This window comes from Ixodes scapularis, unplaced genomic scaffold (assembly GCF_016920785.2).
Source record: "Ixodes scapularis isolate PalLabHiFi unplaced genomic scaffold, ASM1692078v2 PGA_scaffold12__126_contigs__length_90152505, whole genome shotgun sequence".
Lineage (NCBI taxonomy): Eukaryota > Metazoa > Arthropoda > Arachnida > Ixodida > Ixodidae > Ixodes > Ixodes scapularis.
The window spans coordinates 23,930,020-23,947,845 of record NW_024609838.1 but is presented as its reverse complement, the minus strand read 5'-3'; the positions used below and the strand labels follow the sequence as shown (position 1 = coordinate 23,947,845).

General features: G+C 47.6%; 1 long non-coding RNA gene across 2 annotated transcripts; it reads right to left on the bottom strand.

Moving 5' to 3' along the window:
* Window positions 1-9,781: 9,781 nt before the first annotated feature.
* On the bottom strand, window positions 9,782-17,706 carry LOC115332125. Of its 2 annotated transcripts, none has more exons than XR_005715020.1 (5): window positions 17,493-17,706; window positions 13,420-13,686; window positions 12,275-12,444; window positions 10,821-10,941; window positions 9,782-10,143 (listed from the first exon to the last, which is right to left on the bottom strand). It is a non-coding gene; the product is annotated as an uncharacterized LOC115332125 (long non-coding RNA). The 2 variants fall into 2 exon arrangements; XR_003920562.2 differs by having other exon boundaries at window positions 13,420-13,535.
* Between the last annotated feature and the right edge of the window lie 120 nt (window positions 17,707-17,826).

Below are 17,826 nucleotides of genomic sequence, written 5' to 3'. Positions count from 1 at the left end.
TGCGAAAAAAAGCCGAATTTTGTGCAAAAACCGCACACAAAAATCGCACGGCAGCTAGGCTCCTCCCCTTTTCCGAAAATCGGGCGCGGTTCGAAAGATCTGCAGCGCCAGATCTTTTCGCACGGCGCCTCCGAATTCGGGGCGGAGGAGCTCGGTGAGCGAAAGCCCGGAACAGGACGGAACGAAAAGATACTCGGCTCGCAACATGGCGGCTCACGCAGCTTCGGAAGCAGCACAGGCAACATCGTATGCCATCCCTGCGTTCTCGTCTCAACCTTCGTAGAAAACCCATTCTGTCTCTATCAAAGGGTGGTGGTACAAAGTCTCGCGTGGCATTCAACGAGGTTTTAATAGCTGAAGTTTTTAAGAGGCGCGAAATGCGGGACGCTAGTTCGCCAGACTACCGCACAGCCTCCTAAAGTCGGAGCTCCGCGCCGCGCATTCCACCTCATGTGGCTCGTCTTCCGAAAATCGCAAGCTACGATTTTCGCAGCCTCCGATTTCTCTCCGATGTTCGGTTCGTTTTTTCGCAAATGTGTTCCCGCCTTAACTCTAGAGGAAAAGGTCCGCCATTTTCCCATACATTCTGGCTGCCGCAAGCGGCGGATCATGCAGGCAGACCTTCTGGGTCCCAAACACGGTTACATCATCAGAGCAGTTTCGTGAACTTCAACAATTCACGAACTTACCGGTGGAAAGATATTCACGTTCCTTTCGAAGCTTTCTTTTTGAAAAGCGCGCAGATGTACGGCCTCGCGTTAACGCTAAACTAAACCATATACCCGGCTTCGCCGGTGGGGCGCGGCTGGGCCAGCTGGGCGCGGTTCAGGAATACGAAACTGCGCAACCACCAGATTTCCGAGATTTCGACAGAAGGGAAGTTAATGCAGCGTAATGAGTTTATTGCTTTTTATAAGCGTTAGGATAGCTGATAATTTAGTTTACAACGTTAAATTATCACTGTTTATATTGCTGACGGTTTTCACTCTTCGCTTTCTTTCTCTCGTGTTCTGTCGCTCTCTTTTGCGTTCGTTCACTCGGGACCCAGGATGTCGGCGCACGGGATTTGCCACTCCTCCTCACCCACCTTTACCCCCCTGGTCTCCGGACTCGGTGCTTCGGAGCTTGACTCCGAAGCCCCGGAGTTACGTGCACCGGAAGTGACTTTTGGCCGTCCAGTGGAAGGAGTCAGTGACTCCTTGACTCCGGGGCCGCTACTGAACGCGCCCAAATTGGCAGCCGCCTTATGAGGGTCACTTTCGAGTGCAGACCGGAACCCCTCTACCTCGTTGCTTGTGCCAAAATAGCAGCGCCGTTCTGCGGCAATACGGCGTGCCGGCAGAATTCGCCTAGGCCTGAACGCGTTCGCAAAGCCTTGGCGGAGAAAGCCAAAGCGTAGTTGGCCACAGTGAGCTCGTTCTCGTTGCGGCTCTTTGCACGACACGGTTCGAGCATGCTTCTGGCACGGCCGTTATTAGTTGCTGCGAGTCGCGAGCTGCAAGCCGACGTTAAAAAGGATATGTTTGAACTATGAGGGTGTCAGCAAGAGCCACGCAAATGCCAAATACCTGTTCACACTCGGAGCGGACACGCGCGTTTGATCGAAGTGGTGGATTCGCTCTGTTATACCGCGTTTCGGTAAGCGCTTCTGGACCGATCTTTTACGATTGCAACTCGATACTGACATGACACTCGGCAAAGAAAGGTTAGACCGACATCGCGTAGCTCCCACGAACTGCTATAGCTCGACACTGACGTAGCGTCGAGTCAGAATAAAAATGGCATACTAATAACAGAGTGTACATACCGAGTTGCCAAGGTAATCCGTATGGCGTTTATTTGAGCTCTATATCACACAAAACAAGGAGATATAATCAATGAGAGTCCCTTTTCGACGACAGCGTTCGTCACCGCTGTCTCGGAAAACAAGGAGATCGAGATGACAAGGGGGAAATATTGACCTCTGAAATTTAGTTCATGGATCAAACTACTCATCCGGTAAGGGTCCACAAGGGTCGCGCGGGCATATTACATTCAGCAGGCCAGCCGGTCATGGACAGACGGTCTTGGCCAAGGACCGCCGGAGCAACGGTGCGCCGAGTCGATGTTGCTGCTAGGCCTACTATATTCTGCCGAGCTCGCTCGGTCGGCAGAATCGTGGCTGTTGTAGCTCTTCTCGTGTGTTTGTGGATCCTGCGTTCTTGATCGTGGTCTGTTTTAAGTACTCCTTCCTTTTTTCTTGCTGGTTGAAGTCGGGACGCGCGAGAAGAGCACGAAGAAAAATAAATGTCCGTTAGTGGCCGATACCAAGTAACTGAGCGACGCTGTCGGCCTTGTTGATTTGATCGTAAAAAGTGCGTAAGACAGCTTCGGAGCTGTCGTAGGATTCTGTCATAACCTGCGCAAAGGTTACGACAATTTCGTTTCGAGAGCACGGGTTTTCTCTCAAATTTGTCGTACGCACTTTTTTCGTCGTGAATTCGCTTTGAGAATCCGGCCTCGGAGCTGGTTTTGTGAGTGCTGCCGTGGTTGCCGACGTGCCGTGGTCCCGTGGTGCAGCGTGCGTGCAGCCCTTGCACATCTCAAACGGCCACGTTGTCACAGTCGTAAATCGTCGACGCGCCACCAAGTGGCAACGCTCGTAACCACAACATTCACGCCGTAGCCTTTCCCGACCGGCACAAGTGACGTCACGAATGCGCCCAATATCCCAAGACGCATCGCGCTCTCCGATGGCCGATTTTTGAGCGCGCGCCCCATCGGGCCCATCAGGGTGAAAAATATAGCCATCCGTTCAAAATACAAACGCGCGATTATGATTTATGATTATCATTGACCATATTGAACCTATTTCTGACCATAATAGGTGTATTTCAAGTTTCGCTTCAGTATCCCTTTAATGTACTCCACGCGAAACGAGTACTCTTGCAGCATCAGACTCCAGCGTAACACTCGGCTGTTAAGTTGCTTCGCCTTGTTTAGATATTGTAGAGGATGGTGGTCCGTCTGCACAACAAAATGCGTTCCATACAAATACACATGGAGCTTCTCTATTGCCCAGACCAATGCCAGACATTCTTGCTCTATCGTCGAGAATCTCGACTCTCTAGGCAACAGTCGTCTGCTAGCATAACCCAAAGGGTGCAAAACTCCCTCCTGCTCTTGCAACAGCACCGCGCCAATGCAGCTCTCGGAGGCGTCAGTTCTCAAAATAAATTCCTTCGAGAGGTCCGGTACTCGAAGAATCGGTGCTGCAGTCAGGGCGTCCTTTAACTTAGTGAACGCCTTTTCTCTCTCAGAAGACCACTCGACGTGGTTTTTCTCCCGTTTCCTCGTTAGTTCGATTAACGGCCCGGCTAACTCCGCGTAGTTGGGGATGAATTGGCGGTAGTATCCGGTTAAGCCAAGAAAGGCCCTAACTTGCTTCTTACTCTGGGGCCGTTTCGCGTCCTTCATCTTTTCCAACGTTTCCAAACGAGGCTTTATCTCTCTGTTACCCAGTTCATGACCCAGGAATGTTATTGTCCTCATACCGACTTCGCACTTCTTGGGTTTTACAGTAATACCGGCTTGTCGCATTCTCTCAAAAATCTGCTTTAACGTCTCCATATGTTCTTCTCATGTGTCGGTTGCTATGAGCACATCGTCGACGTAATGTTGAACATTTGGGATGTCCGAAAGAAGTTTCCTCATTAATCGAGTAAAGACGGCTGATGCGGTCTTAATTCCGAAAGGCATAAACCTAAACTGGTACAGCCCAGACTCTGTTGAGAAGGCTGTCTTCGCCTTAGAATTGTCTGATAACGGAATTCGCCAGTAACCTTTGGCCAAGTCTAGCTTGGGAAAAAAAAAAACTTTCGTTCCCACCTCAGCCAGTATCCCATCAATCCGAGTAATGGGTTCGACACCTTGTGGCAAGAGACTGTTGAGGCGACAGAAGTCGATGCACACGCGAACACTACCATCGGATTTTCTCACCAAAACAAAAGGAGAGTAATAGGAGGAATTAGACCTCTCAATCACCTCCGCCTCGATTACCTCCCTCATTGCGAAGGGAATCGGGTACTCCGGTGTTTTCACTGGAGTTGACGACACTAGATCCAAACGACATTCAAAAAGGTTCGTTTTACCGGGTAGGTCAGATAACACCACGTCGAACTCGTGGAGGAGTTTGTCTATCTCGGCGGCCTGGTCATCATTCAACAAGTCTGATCGAATAACATCTTCCGGTCCCTGGGTCCTCTTCACGCTCATGCATGGAAGCTCCTTCTCCGTAACACTGTCCTCGATTGCTACGAACGAATTGACTTGCATGCATTTTACTAGTTGACTCTACGACTCGTTCTTCGTACCGCTTCAACATATTAATATGAAACAGCTTTCGAGCGTGACCCAGATCGAGTACATAGTCCACTTCGTTCTTCCTTTTCAACACAGGAAAAGGACCCTTCCACTGCATTAACAATTTATTGTTGCTAGTGGGCAAAAGTATCAAGGCTCGGTCTCCAATCTTTAATTGACGGCCTCTTGCCTTCGTATCGAAATATTTTTTCTGCTTGCGTTGAGACTACTGTAGTTTTTGGTGCGCTAACTCGGTCGTTTGTTCTAGCCGATCCCTCAATTCGAACACATATCCATACGTTCTTTTCAGATCTGAACTAATCTTACGTGGCGTCCATAAATCAGTTCAAAAGGGGAAAACCCCAAACTTGCCTGGGGAACTTCGCGGTACGCAAATAGGAGTGGGGCTAAATATTTATCCCACGAGCGGGGTTTATCTGAGCACATCATTTTAAGCATTTGCTTGAGAGTCCCATTAAAACGTTCTATAAGACCGTTGCACATGGGGTGGTAGGGCGTTGACAGGAGATGTCTAACTGATAACAGCTCTGTCACCTCTCGCATTAGGTCTGATGTGAAACTACGACCCCTGTCAGACAAAATTTCTCGTGGGAGGCCTACTCTTGAGAACATTTCGAGTAGTCCTTCCGCCACTGTAACCCCCCATTCACACTGGAAGCGGATCCGCGTTCGCGAAGCGGTTGCGAAAGCCAGTGCAATTGCACGCGCATTTGATGTCATCGTGTGCGCGTGCAATTGTACTGAATCTTTATACAACCGCGTTCGCAACCGCTTTGCGAACGCGGATCCGCTTTCAGTGTGAATGAGCGGTAAGCGAGTCGACTCTCTTCAAGGGTATAGCGTCGGGGTATCGGGTGGCAAAATCCACCATTGTCAGTACATACCGATAACCTCCCGCAGCCGTTGGAGAAAAAGGACGAACTATACTATATCAAGGGCCACTCGTTCGAAGGGCGTGTCGATGATAGGCATGTTTCTCAGCGGCGCCTTTCCTACTGTCCCCCTTGGGATTGTTCGCTGGCACACGTCGCATGAACTGACATATCTCTTGATATCGGCCAGGGCACCGGGCCAATAAAAGGTTGCCAGCACCCGGTCAGTTGTCTGTTTTACACCTTGGTGTCCGGCCAAAGCAATGTCGTGCGCCACCTGTAGTACCTTGCTGCGCAGCATCTTCGGCACCACCACCTGATGTATTTCTCGGCCCGTTGATAATCTGCAGCAGCGCATTATAAGCCCTTTTTTTCTCGTAAAAGTTTATTCTGTTTCCTCCCTTCGTCGCGTGCACCGTTGTCTATTTGTTTTCTACATAACTCCAACGATGGATCTTCCACCTGAAGTTTCCTTAGCACATCCCTGGCGATCCGTTCGCCCCCAACGTTACTAAGTTGGTCTAATCTACCCGGCCTACGGCCGTCGACGGCAGCGACGACCTCACCTTCCGCGTCAGCCACCTCCTTCAGGGTTTGCTCGGTCGAGTCTTTCGCTCCATGAATATTCCCCACAATGAAGTCATACAGAGGACGGTCCATACACTTGGCGGTTACCTGTCCCGTTAGGAACGGCGACACAAGGTGAATGTTTGCCTCTGGCAACATCAGACACGTCCCGTCCACTAAGAATACGGGACTGACTTGCCCGTAAAATCTTCACATGCGACCAGTTCCCGGCGCACTATCACGGTGTTACTCCCGGTGTTCCTCAACACCTTTACTGCTTTGCCGTTTAATACCCCATCTGTGATCGGCATACCTTCCGACACAATTGGCCTCGCCTTTTCAGTCATATCCTTGGGGGACGTTCTAAAGGCGTTTGTTGAGATTTTCTTCTTTCCCCGTAAGAACGCGTTCGTCTTACCAACAGGATCATCGTCGGGTTTCTCGAAACATGAAACTTCTGTCTTTCCGTTCTTTCCTCGCGGACATGATCTGGACTCATGGCCTGATCTCTGACACGCTTGACAGAACCCGTGTGTTTCTGGCTTTGATCGGCACTCTGTTGCCTTGTGGCCCAACTTACCACACAAGAAACATTTTATCGTTGGAGCGCGTTTGCTGCCCTGCGCATATTCCTTCAGTGAATCTAAGGCTACTTTTGCCTCCCTCCTAAAATTGGCCAGATTAGGCTGGCTCTGCACCTCCAGGAAGTGGTCCGCCATTTCAGCCAACGCCGAGACGGTCTTACAGCTTCTTTCCTTTAAGAAGACCGCGAGCCTCGGATGACAATTCCGAAGAAATTGCTCCCCGATCATCTCGTCACGAACCCCTTCATACGTTTTTGGGCATACGTTCATACTGACCCAGCGGTCGAAAAACCCCTCTAGTCTTGCAGCAAACTGGCTCCCTGTCTCTCCGTCTAACGGCTTGCTCTCTCTAAATTTCTCGCGGTACCCCTCTGCCGTGTAACGGAACCGCTGGAGCAAAGCCCTCTTCACTCTATCATAATCCAAAGAGTCTTCAGGCGACATCCTACGTAGGACCTCCAGAGCTGGGCCAACCAGGCACATGCTTAGAGCAGTCGCCCACTTCTCTTGCGGCGAATCTTGCCCCTGCGCTACCCGCTCAAATCTCCTCAAATACGAGTCGAGATCGTCCCTTTTGTCATCGAAGGGAGGCATAAGCTTGTGAGGACTAGGAGATAGCGATATAGATGCGCGACGTGACCCTTCATTGCCATCTGTTCGTCCTGTCTCGGTTGCGCTAGCCTCTGCAAGACAAATCTTTAATTCGATCGTGCGTTGCTCACTTTCTGCCTTGAGGCGCTGTGCTTCCCTCTCAGCAGCCCTCTCTTCTCGTTGGCGTGCTCGCTCCTCGTTCACCCAAGACCTCAGCTCCGCTCCTGCCAGTCCCAACTCAGCACCCAAAGACATTAACTCTTTAACCTCCATTCTGATTAATTATTGTTACGTAGAAAAACGAGGGAACAGAATATCTTGTCCTGTCGCCGACGCCAGTTAATTGTTGCGAGGTTCTTTGGGGTTAATAATTGACAAGATACAATGTCCTTCGTTTTTCTTGAAACATGCATTTACCAAAGAAATCAAAGAGATCATATGCTTATACTAAAAGAAAAAAAAAAAGAACACTTAGTTAACAAAAATGGAAGAAAGGAAAACGCAACAGTCACCATGTCTTTGAATCACCCTGCGCAGCAGAGGGTCTTGTGTCTGGAGCTGTCGTTGTCGGCCCACGGTTGTGGCAGGCAGTCAGGAGCGGGAGCGGTTGGTTTCCGTCGATGACCCAAGAGTCACCGCACCAAGTGCTCGCGCAGTAAGAAGCCGGACAGCGTAGGTTTCTATGCGCTGCCCTCGCTGGAACAGGCTGCCGGTCAGACAGTAGGAGCAAACCGCCGATTGCCCTGGTCGATAGTGTCGTTCCGACCCAGCACGTTCTCCCGGCCAGTCCTTTGCACGCTCTCCGTGCACGCACTCTCAATCTCTTCTCTTCTTCGTCATCTTCCTTCTCCCTCTGAGCCGATCCATGGTTGACTTGCACTTCTTCATTTACACATTGAGTCACATCATCACAGGGACGTTTGTTTCCATACCCGCCGTGTATCGCCCACAGCACACGCAGATGTAGGGAAGCGCGGCATCTCCAAAGTGCTTTTCTTTTCTTCGTCCGGCGGAGGAAGCAAATGCTTTTCGCGGAGGACAGTTCTTGGTGATTGTCACCCCAAACGCCCGCAGGCTTACGGGACAACCGACTTTCTGAACCTCGTATTTTGCCGCCAAGCATACGCTGAACCGTCCAACTCCCAGATGAACTCTTGCGGGGTCTCGACTTTTGCGGGACTCGATTTGCTCTCCCCTCCCCTTTTTTTGCAACGCAATTACCGACCTCGCCTCCTGTCGCCCACTTGTACCCCATTGCTCTGCTTCGCAGGTCCCGTCACTTGAGAAAGGGTATTCGCTCGAACCGTCTGTGTCGTTCTGCTAGTTTGTGTGCTTTCTTAAAATTTGAAGACCGCCTTTAGCCGGGACCAGAGGCACTTGTCATTACTTGATTTATGGATATTCACGTCGTGGGCTTTCCGGGTGGTCTCTTCCGGTTGGGGTGGGGACATGGAAGAGCGCAAACGTGTCCGACCCGAGAAAAGATCGCGAAAGCCGTTTGAAATTGTACACGCAGTGGCCGTTTGTACCTCGATCAGTGCTTCGTTTGCACCGCTGCCGTGTTCACGGCCGTGTTCAGCAGGTTTGACGAATCAATGCTGCATTGCTCTCCTATTTTCAAGAGAAGCTTCGTGTTTCACGAAAGATTGTGCACAAGCAGTAGAAAAAAATTCGATTTACGAGTGGATTGGAGGGGCATAAGAGAACATTTACAAAGCTGATTGCAAGGTATGACTTCTATTATTATTGACTCGACATGTGCGCGATGTTTGTTGCTTCCGTCCCATTTCGCTTCACCAAAGAAATCCGAAATTAGAATTGATCGATGGTATAAACTCGCACCATGATTGGATATACCCGAGATCTAGACGCGTGCTGTTGTATTCGTGTATACCTTATGGTGGTCGCGCATAATTTCAAAGTTCTTTATGAATCTCTAAAAAACTAGTCACCTTTTTTTTTTCTTGCCAAATAACCTTAATTGTTTTATCATATAGTGGATTTACTCGTTCAGGAAGCAATTCATGGTAAAAATTGAATTAGGAAGTATCAAACATGTTAATATATATGTTATTAGGAAAATCATAGTTTTTCAAAAAACCAGATTCACTACCGTGAACACAATGTTTTACGAAAAATCTGTTAAATTATTTTTTTTAATATAACGACAAAGTAGCGGTGTTACTTTAGCGAAGTAAATGTAACAAGTTACTCTTTAAGTTTTGTAACTAACTGTAGCAGGGTTACTTTTTTTCCCTAAGTATAACACTTTTACATTTTAGTAGTAACGTGCCCATGACTGGTTTTATCCTCTTTTGAAAGACGACCATAGAGACAGGAAACATGATGAAATAAAAAAAGGCATCGCCAGTAAAGGTTTACCTCCGAATGACGACCGCGTCCACCGGTAATAAACGTTTTTTTTTTTTTTTTTTTTTCAAGGATGCATTGCTATAACTTTTTACAGGAACGAAGCTGCGCCGAGAAATTTCTCAGGAATGCGTCCACGATTAAAATATACACCTTTGTTGAAAATGTCAGCTTTCTACGTGCACGCACCGGATTCTTCAGTGCATTTTACATCGACACCGTAATCGATGCCACCGTACAGCTACTGGATTAGATTGTGTCAACATCTCATTGCTTCGTGACAGGTATTTTGTATGAATATGTATGGACACATGGTATAGGTAGTGATAATAAACCTTCTCTACACAGTCAAATCTTGGCGATGGCTGTTTCTTTTTGTTTTAACCCCCCTCCTTCCCTCCCGCCCTCCCCCTCTTTCCTCCTCCTCCTCCTCCCTTTAATTCGACCGCTAGCACCCCCACGTAAAATACTCTTTCGGGGTCGCTGTTGGCCGTGCAGGTCAGCACTTTCCATACCCTCTCAATCTGATCCTGCTCAGCCCGCAGGCGGCGCAGGAAAAGGAGGCCAGGGTGCGTCTCTCTGATCAGGACCCCGAGTCGCCGATGCCATGCCACCAGGCAGTTCGTGCCTCGAGGTTGGTGGTTTTCCATGAGAGGCTCTACGGTCCACAAGGCTGGTGGAAGCTGTGGTGGAATTCTTATCCCGATCCCGTGGTTGGTGCGGAGCTTTCCGAGGATGTGATACTCCTCAAACCAGTTGAAGACCACCATGACGTCCTCTTCGTCCTCGAACTGAACCTTCAACAATTCAGGTAAATTTTAGGTTTCAGAAATGCCAGTCCCAAGGGATTTCAAGCCCAAAATCTAGGGGATTAACAGAAAATGTTTTTAGGGGCTGGTTTCCAAGGGAAAGCTGCATACAGGAGCACCAGAAAGGAGTGCCACAAAGAACACTTACATGGTCATGCAACTTCATGCCCCATAGCGTATCAACTAGCCGATTTTGATTGACTCTCTCCCGGTCGTGCGATCTCATGTGACCTGCGGCAGCGAGGCTTGCCAAGCTCACTGTGTCCACATGGCATCCCAACTTGGAATTTACTGCATATTCTGTCATCCCAATCTAACTGTATCAGGGTGCATTAAAGTTTGTATTATTCAACAGAGCGTCTTCAACTTCTTGCACTCTTGTTTTTATATGTGCAGTGAGGGGTGCACCTAATGTACCATCGTCAACAGTAAAAAGGTGAACAGGTGTTCACCACCTGCTCTGTACTGGCAGTGTCATGCTGCGGCAGCTGCAGCAACTTACTCTCTTTGTCGTTCACGCAGCAAGGCGTGCAATAAGGAGAGTAAGCCCGTGCCGCTGCATGACGCTGCCAATATGGAGCAGGCAACCTTTGTATTGTTGATGATAATACATATACTGAAGAGGATACATATACATATGCATGAACCTCAGGAGAGGCACTCACTTGATCGATGCAGATTTTTTTTTTTTCGATGAATGAAGCCCCGCCGACAATGTTTCCTTGACTGACACTTCAGTGAATGGCAGTTGCCGCTCACCTTGGAAACCGGCATCTTGTTTTCGTCCTGCCCATATTAAAAATCAGCTTACCAAACAATCATCAGATTTTCGGTAGAGCAACTGTGGAGCGGCGGGATGGAGCACCCAGGTAGGTTAGCATGCGCCCCAGTGATAGTCAGCTTTAGGGCTCATAGTATTATTTATTCATATCCAGCCCATCTATCTGAAGAAAAAAAAAATCTGTCTTACGCTGTTTGTTAAAACGCAAGTTTATTTAAATTATCTTTGTTCGCTGCAACTTCGCTGGCTCAGACGTTTTTGCTCATGTGATATGGAACTAAACCTCAGAATGGCAGTCAATCTTCCACTAATAGGCTTAGCTCCTTCAGGACCTCATCTTTAATCAAACTGAAAGCATGGAGGTCCAAGGGTTTGTACCACACTAAACGGAAAGTTTCTCGGAGACCAAATTTTCGCAAATTTCACAATTTGAAAATAAATGCGAACAGCTGGGCCCCGAATAATTAATCCCGCGGAAAGAAATACATAAGCATAGCACACTGAATCGTAAAAATGTGTCTGCGGGTTTTTTCCGAAGTCAACAGTTTGAGAAACTAGCGGAATATTGAGCTCGCGAAAATAGAGCCATTTACAGTGTTTACACGGAATGTAAAAGTTGGCTGATTAGGAGTAATTCGTTAAATATGCTAAAACAAAAATCATGAATGGTTTGCAAGACCTTTGGTAAACAGATACAGTGTCTTTCATGTACATAGAGCCCCCCGTCTTTTTATAAAATTTGGTGCATGTTAGCAGGCACATCCTATACATAGGCAAATACACACTTGAGCAAGTTATAAATACCTAGTAGGAGTATGATATGGCGGTTTCATGAAACTCCGTTTGGCTTCTTGCAAGCCATCTGCCACTACGCAGGTGAATGCTTCCTGCCATTTTTTTATGCCTTTGTAAGCAATCTCTATTCGCATTGTTTTTGGTAATGGCAAGTTTCGGAAGCATGGCAAGTGTTTCCATCAATGGCAGAACTCGGAAAGCATGATCAGAGACATATTTGGGCGACGTAAACCCGCGCTCATTCTGACTCTGTACTATTTCTAGCTTTCCTCAATCCAGTTGCCTAAGTCATTTGGATCGCCCGTCTGCTCAATCTGTTGCCGCGTCTGCAAGGGTGGCGGTCTAAAAATCATTCGTTAATGCGCCGGCACGTCTTAACTTTGAGTAGAGGCCGGTATGTTTGAAAATCAAGTACACTGGCTAATGCTCCTTGATGTCGCCGATGACTATAGCAAGAGCACTCGATCAAAACAAGAGAGAACTTGCATGCAAGAGAAAACTGCCTTTGCCCATAAAAAAAAAAAGTACAGGGAGAATATTTACCCAAATGAATTCCGTTGAGATATTGAGTGGGAGGTATGCCATGTGCGTCCATGTAATGTCTGACGGGACAAGAGATGTAAGGAGGAACCCTCGTTGTCCCTGCTTTTCCTTTCAGGGTTGACTCTCAATCTTAGAGCACCCACTGATACTCTGTATTTTGTGCATAGTATCTGTGAAATCGTATGAGTGAGAAACATCCAAAGGTTCTCATTTTGACTTAAAACGAAAGAAACACATAAGAGGACGAAACAGACGACACAGCTTTCGACTTGCAACTACAGATTTACTGGGGCGCTAGCCGCTCAGAGCTCGACTTGGGGAGGCGATGGGGAAAGGGGGGAGAGGGATGATGATGCGAAACACTGTGAGACTACTTTGTTTTATTTCTCGAATGTGCTGGCTACAGTGCCATGCGATCATTTTGTTTCCATGCTCCACACGACTGTGTGCAGCATGCCGTCACATTAACTGTCACTCAATTGGCTCCGGTGTGTGCATGTACCCCGCTTGAACCGCCGCGACTTACTCTTCTCCATCTCTTATCTATATTAACATGGTCCACTTATAGCTCTCTGGTCTTTAAGTGCCGTCGATATCCTAGCTAGGGGCTTGTTAGCCCGACATGCAGGGGCACACTAATATGGGTTGACTGGTGTGCCCATCGACAGCTCAAAGCTCGAAGTGCAACCGGACGCATGTGCTCATAAAGTAGTGTGGGAGTATAGACACTTCGACAGGTCAGGCTCCCTCAATAGATACTTTATGTATGCAATGTTGTGAGTTGAAGATTTCCAGAATGAAATAATAGGAAACAACAATAAGAAAAAGCTTTAGATGCGAATGGATGCATGCCACTACTAGACATGATTCTTCTGATCCACGTGTCAACTCCAACAAGCCGCAGGGCCCCTCTGATTGCTCAGTTTGTCTCTAGGGAAAGCTCTCCCGCAACAAAGTCAATGGTTTTGTTACAGTTCATGGAAGAATTTTCGATGCGAAGCATGGCGCCAACTCGAGACTTTCTCAAACCCCGAAATTTTTCTAAACACTACATCGTGGCACTGTGCTGCTTAAATAGTGTATCAACAGCATTATACTATCTTGATAAACTACTGGTTGTCATTTATATAAAATTGTATACATACCATTCACAACCTTCCCAGGGGAAGAAGTAGTGCTGTGAGATTTTTTACTCCCCGTGGAAAGGCTTCATTGGTCCTGCACCGCCTCCTGAGATAACAGCTGTCCACGTGCCTCATAACTGATTGGGCAAGATGGAAGAGGCAGCCATGAATGACGGTGTTGGGAAATGCAGTTTACGCTGCGGTGATCGCAGCTTGTTCAAAGTCCAGCATGAAATAGACTAGATCCAAGCTCCCGAAGCCGTTCACGGCAATGAGTCGCTTGAGTTCCTGAAAGTTGATTCAAATGAAATCGAAACACTGTAAAATAGAGTGTCTGCCCATGGGTGGAGCAGCGCCGGTTTCGCTGCTCCTCCCATCGATCAAATTATTTTTATATACGGCTCTGATCTTGCATCGTCAAACAAGAGAGCTAAGCAAATCACGTGGCACAAAGAGCTACGTCAACTACCCACCGCTCGGGCAGACAGTGTTACCCGCCGCGAGCAGACGCTGCTATGGAGCAGACGACGCTGTGGCTGCCGTACCACGGCCTCACCGTTTAAAGAACAACTCTGCTTCATTTTTGTTTTTGAAAAAAAAAACAATGCAGCCCTCTCCGATGTCAGCTAGGAAGACCACACGTCAAGTATTACGACCCAGTTCTGTCCAAATGCTTCTGAAGCGGTCCGGCAAACTTTGCTACGCGCCAAGTTGCCAAAATCGGCTGACTCTAGCGGGCGAATTGAGGCGCAACCAACAACTTACCTGCTCTCAAAAGACGACCATCCCATGTCCCCCTGTACTCCCTCATTTGGTGTTTTTCCATGTGCTACCAGTGCCAATCTGCCTATGCTTCTTTGTTGAATTTCTAATCCAGATTGAACCTCTGCACAGCACTGCATTGCGAAAAGACAGTCATGGTACCATCACTCCTTTCCATATACCTCTGACCACTTCATATCCATTATAGTTACACAGTGCCTTGAGCTTCACAATAGATGAATTTCTTTTCCCTTTTCTAATGATATTCTCCTCTTGTTTCTCTAGATATTCCCTTCCCTCACTGAACCAGACTCCCATATATTTGTATTTCCCTACATGGTATATTATAATGTCTTGTATCTTCAGGGGTTCCCTCTTTTCGTCGTTAAACACCATAACTCCAGACTTGTCACTACTAAAACTCATAACCAAAGTGTCCCATTCCACTCCAGATATTCCAGCTAGTTCCTGTAACGTATTCTGATTATCTGCTAAGAGTATTATGTCATCCACATACATCAGTCCTGGTATTACCTGTATTACATTTCTCCCTCCTTCCATATAACTCACCTCAAAACCTAAGTTGATCTGCTCTAATTTCTTTTCCATTTCACTGAGATACATCATTAAGAGCAGAGGTGACAGTGGACAACCCTGCTCCTCTTTCTATTGCTGCGGGCTGTGTAGTTTCTACTTCCCATGTTATAATTAACTACCTTATTGCCTGTGTACAACTGCTGAAGAAAACTAACGTCGAAAGGAGAAAGCAGGGTTGCCAGACAAGCAGCAACGTCCAAGATAGCGGAATTTACCATTTTTCGCGTTAAAAAATACTTAACCTATCGGAACAAAACTGGTGGCTAAGTCATCATTAGTAATTAAAGTAATCATCTATACCTTGAGCAAATTATTCAAGTACCTTAATGGGCTCTTATCACCCGAGTTAGGAAATAAAACGACCCTTTGCTCCGTAGACTCCCAGCAAGATTTATCAATTAAATGGCGTCCATATCCCGTGATTGGCGAGTTCGTTTCACACGCACTGGCACCGTTCGAGTTCTGTCCCAGAATGCATCGCACTCGCAGAGTGTTGCACACCATAGCTGCACGGAGAGCTCGACTCAAACGAACTCGCCAAATGCACCGAGTGCAGAAGACTGTTGCTGCCGCCATCTGTGTTGTAAAAAAGGTACCGACCCCAAAACGAAACTAGCACCTTTCTGTTCGGAGTGATGAATGGGAATGGGCGCGTTCAGTAGCGGCTCCCTCAGCTCCGAACGGAGTAACTCGAGTCGGAGTCCTCGGAGCGTCTACTGAACGGCAAAAAAAGCGCAGCTCCTCAGCTGCTTCTACGCATTTCCGCTTCCTCCCCTGTGCCCGACGGTCTCCGAATAAAATGGAAGCAGACGATGGCGAGCACGACCGCTTTTATTTTACGCCGGTATTGAAGAAGTCTGGACAAGGTCGTTAAAGAAAAAGCGAGTGACTGTACACATCAGCGCTGCTGCTCGAAGCGATTCAACGCGATCGAGCCTTCCGCAAAGCGGTGCGAAGGCTACTTCTGTTATAAAATAAAAATTAGAGTCGATCCAAAGCAGGGCAACTCGGTTCATTCTTAAAAACTATACACACACTAGCATTACTACGCTAAAAAAAGAACTCGGCCTTCCACTGCTCGCGGAAAGAAGGAAACTGACCAGACTAGTTTCATTGCACGCTTTGTATTATCTGGCCCCTTTAAAGAGAGAATTGTACTGTCCAGCGGCTCATCACATTTCTCCTCGTACAGACCATTCTCAGAAAGTTCATCTGGTAACACCAAGGACCAACCTTTTTAAATTCTCTCCACTGCAATTATCACTTTCAGAATGGAACTCTCTGCCAGAACATATTGTTACAATTCAAGACTCATCTGGATTCAGAGCTGCACTTGCTACTTTTCTCGATATTTAGCAACCTTTAATCCTGTTTTTTCCTTTCTTTGTTTGTTTTTGTTTGCTGCCAAAGCCCCCCCTTATGTAAAGCCCTACGGGCGCTTTAAGGGAACAATAAATGAAATGAATGAATGAAATGAATGAAAAACGTCGTCAGCACACGCAAAATAGGAGCTCGGCGAATCAACGCCGCCGCTTGCAATACTTTCATAGGGCCATACGTTCGTTCTGCCCTTCGTTAAGAACTTATTATTAAATGTATTCGTATACACACGGGAAGTTCGGCCGCGCTCGGCGATCAAGATATTACGTACTATTAGCTAGCTTGGCGAGCGCGTCGAGAACGAGAGCTTTCTCGAACAAAATACGAGGGGGCAAGTTAGCTGACGTAGGTAAAAGTTAAACATGATGATGTTGCCCAAGCCTTGGGTAAAGTGACTATGTTTAGCTTTCTATGCTTATCGGGCAGTCAGAGGTATTTGTCGGGGGAGTTTTGTCGACAAATGTTCAATTTTTCATCCGCACACGGATGGTGATAAACATTTCGTAGGGCGCTGATGCGTTTGTTCTGAGCATTTCTTGACACACTGGTATATTTCAGCGTGTGTATGGCAACAGAGCGACTTAAAACCTGCAAATAAAGCACGGTTTGTGAATTGCCTCCTTCGTGAAACAGCAGACGCTCACAATTCAAGCTCGCGTTTGATTCCGTATCCCGCGGGACGCGATTTCTATCAGAAAATCTACTTTTTTTTTCCCTTTCGGTTCCGCGACACATCGTAGCAGACGAACCGTCGTCGTCTGCTCCCGCTCCTCGCCGGAGCGAGGCATGGCGGGATTGCATTTTGGCGCACTCCCGATTTTCTCGTGGGGTGCCAGCGCTGAAACGAACTCGGAGAGTGCAACCACTCGTGGAGTGCCGGCTGAAACGAACCCGCTCCACGCTGCGAGTGGGCACGCGTGGGCACGAGTGCCGTGAAACGAACTCGCTATAAATGGCGTCCATATCCCGTGATCCCCAATCTAGCAATTGCGCCCACCCTAACCAGCCTCCCTACTCCTAGTTCATGTGTCCAAGTTATAAACGTGTCCCCGTTTCTTTCTGCTCTCACTTCATCAAAGGAAGGGTCCAGAGGAAGCTCCTCCCGCCTCTTTTCACTTTAACAAAGCGAACCCTGGAGAGGAGGCGACTCCTTTTCCAGGGTTCGCTCTGAGTGAGTGGAAATAGGTGGGAGGAGCTTCCACTTTACCTTTCGATTTGTTTGTCGTCACGCTTCATTCAAAGCACATCTCTCTCGGTGGTTCTCGACGTAAGCCGACGTAAGCTTTTGTGACATAACGCAACGTAAGAAAACGGTGCTGTGTGAACCAGCCTGTTTGCAGAAAACGCAGACGTACCCTGTCAGAATCAGAACTGTCCAACAACGTCAGAAGCACGGTGGTCAGAATCCAGGGTTAAAACCCATAGCCCAGTGGACGTAATACTCAAGACATTTTCTCTTGGGGTTATTCGATGTCTGCCTCAAAATGAAGTCTAGGGTCATTAACATTGTAAGTTCGACTTAGTTGTATCACTTCAAACCAAAGTACCTAACCGACCAAAGAAATCGCTTCTCACGCAGACAGATGTCAAAATAGTCTGCTAGTCTGCTAGAGAAACAGCGTCGCCATCTACGTATGTAAAGCGCTACTAACCAATCGTCTCACTTTGGCGATGCTCAAGTATTCGTTT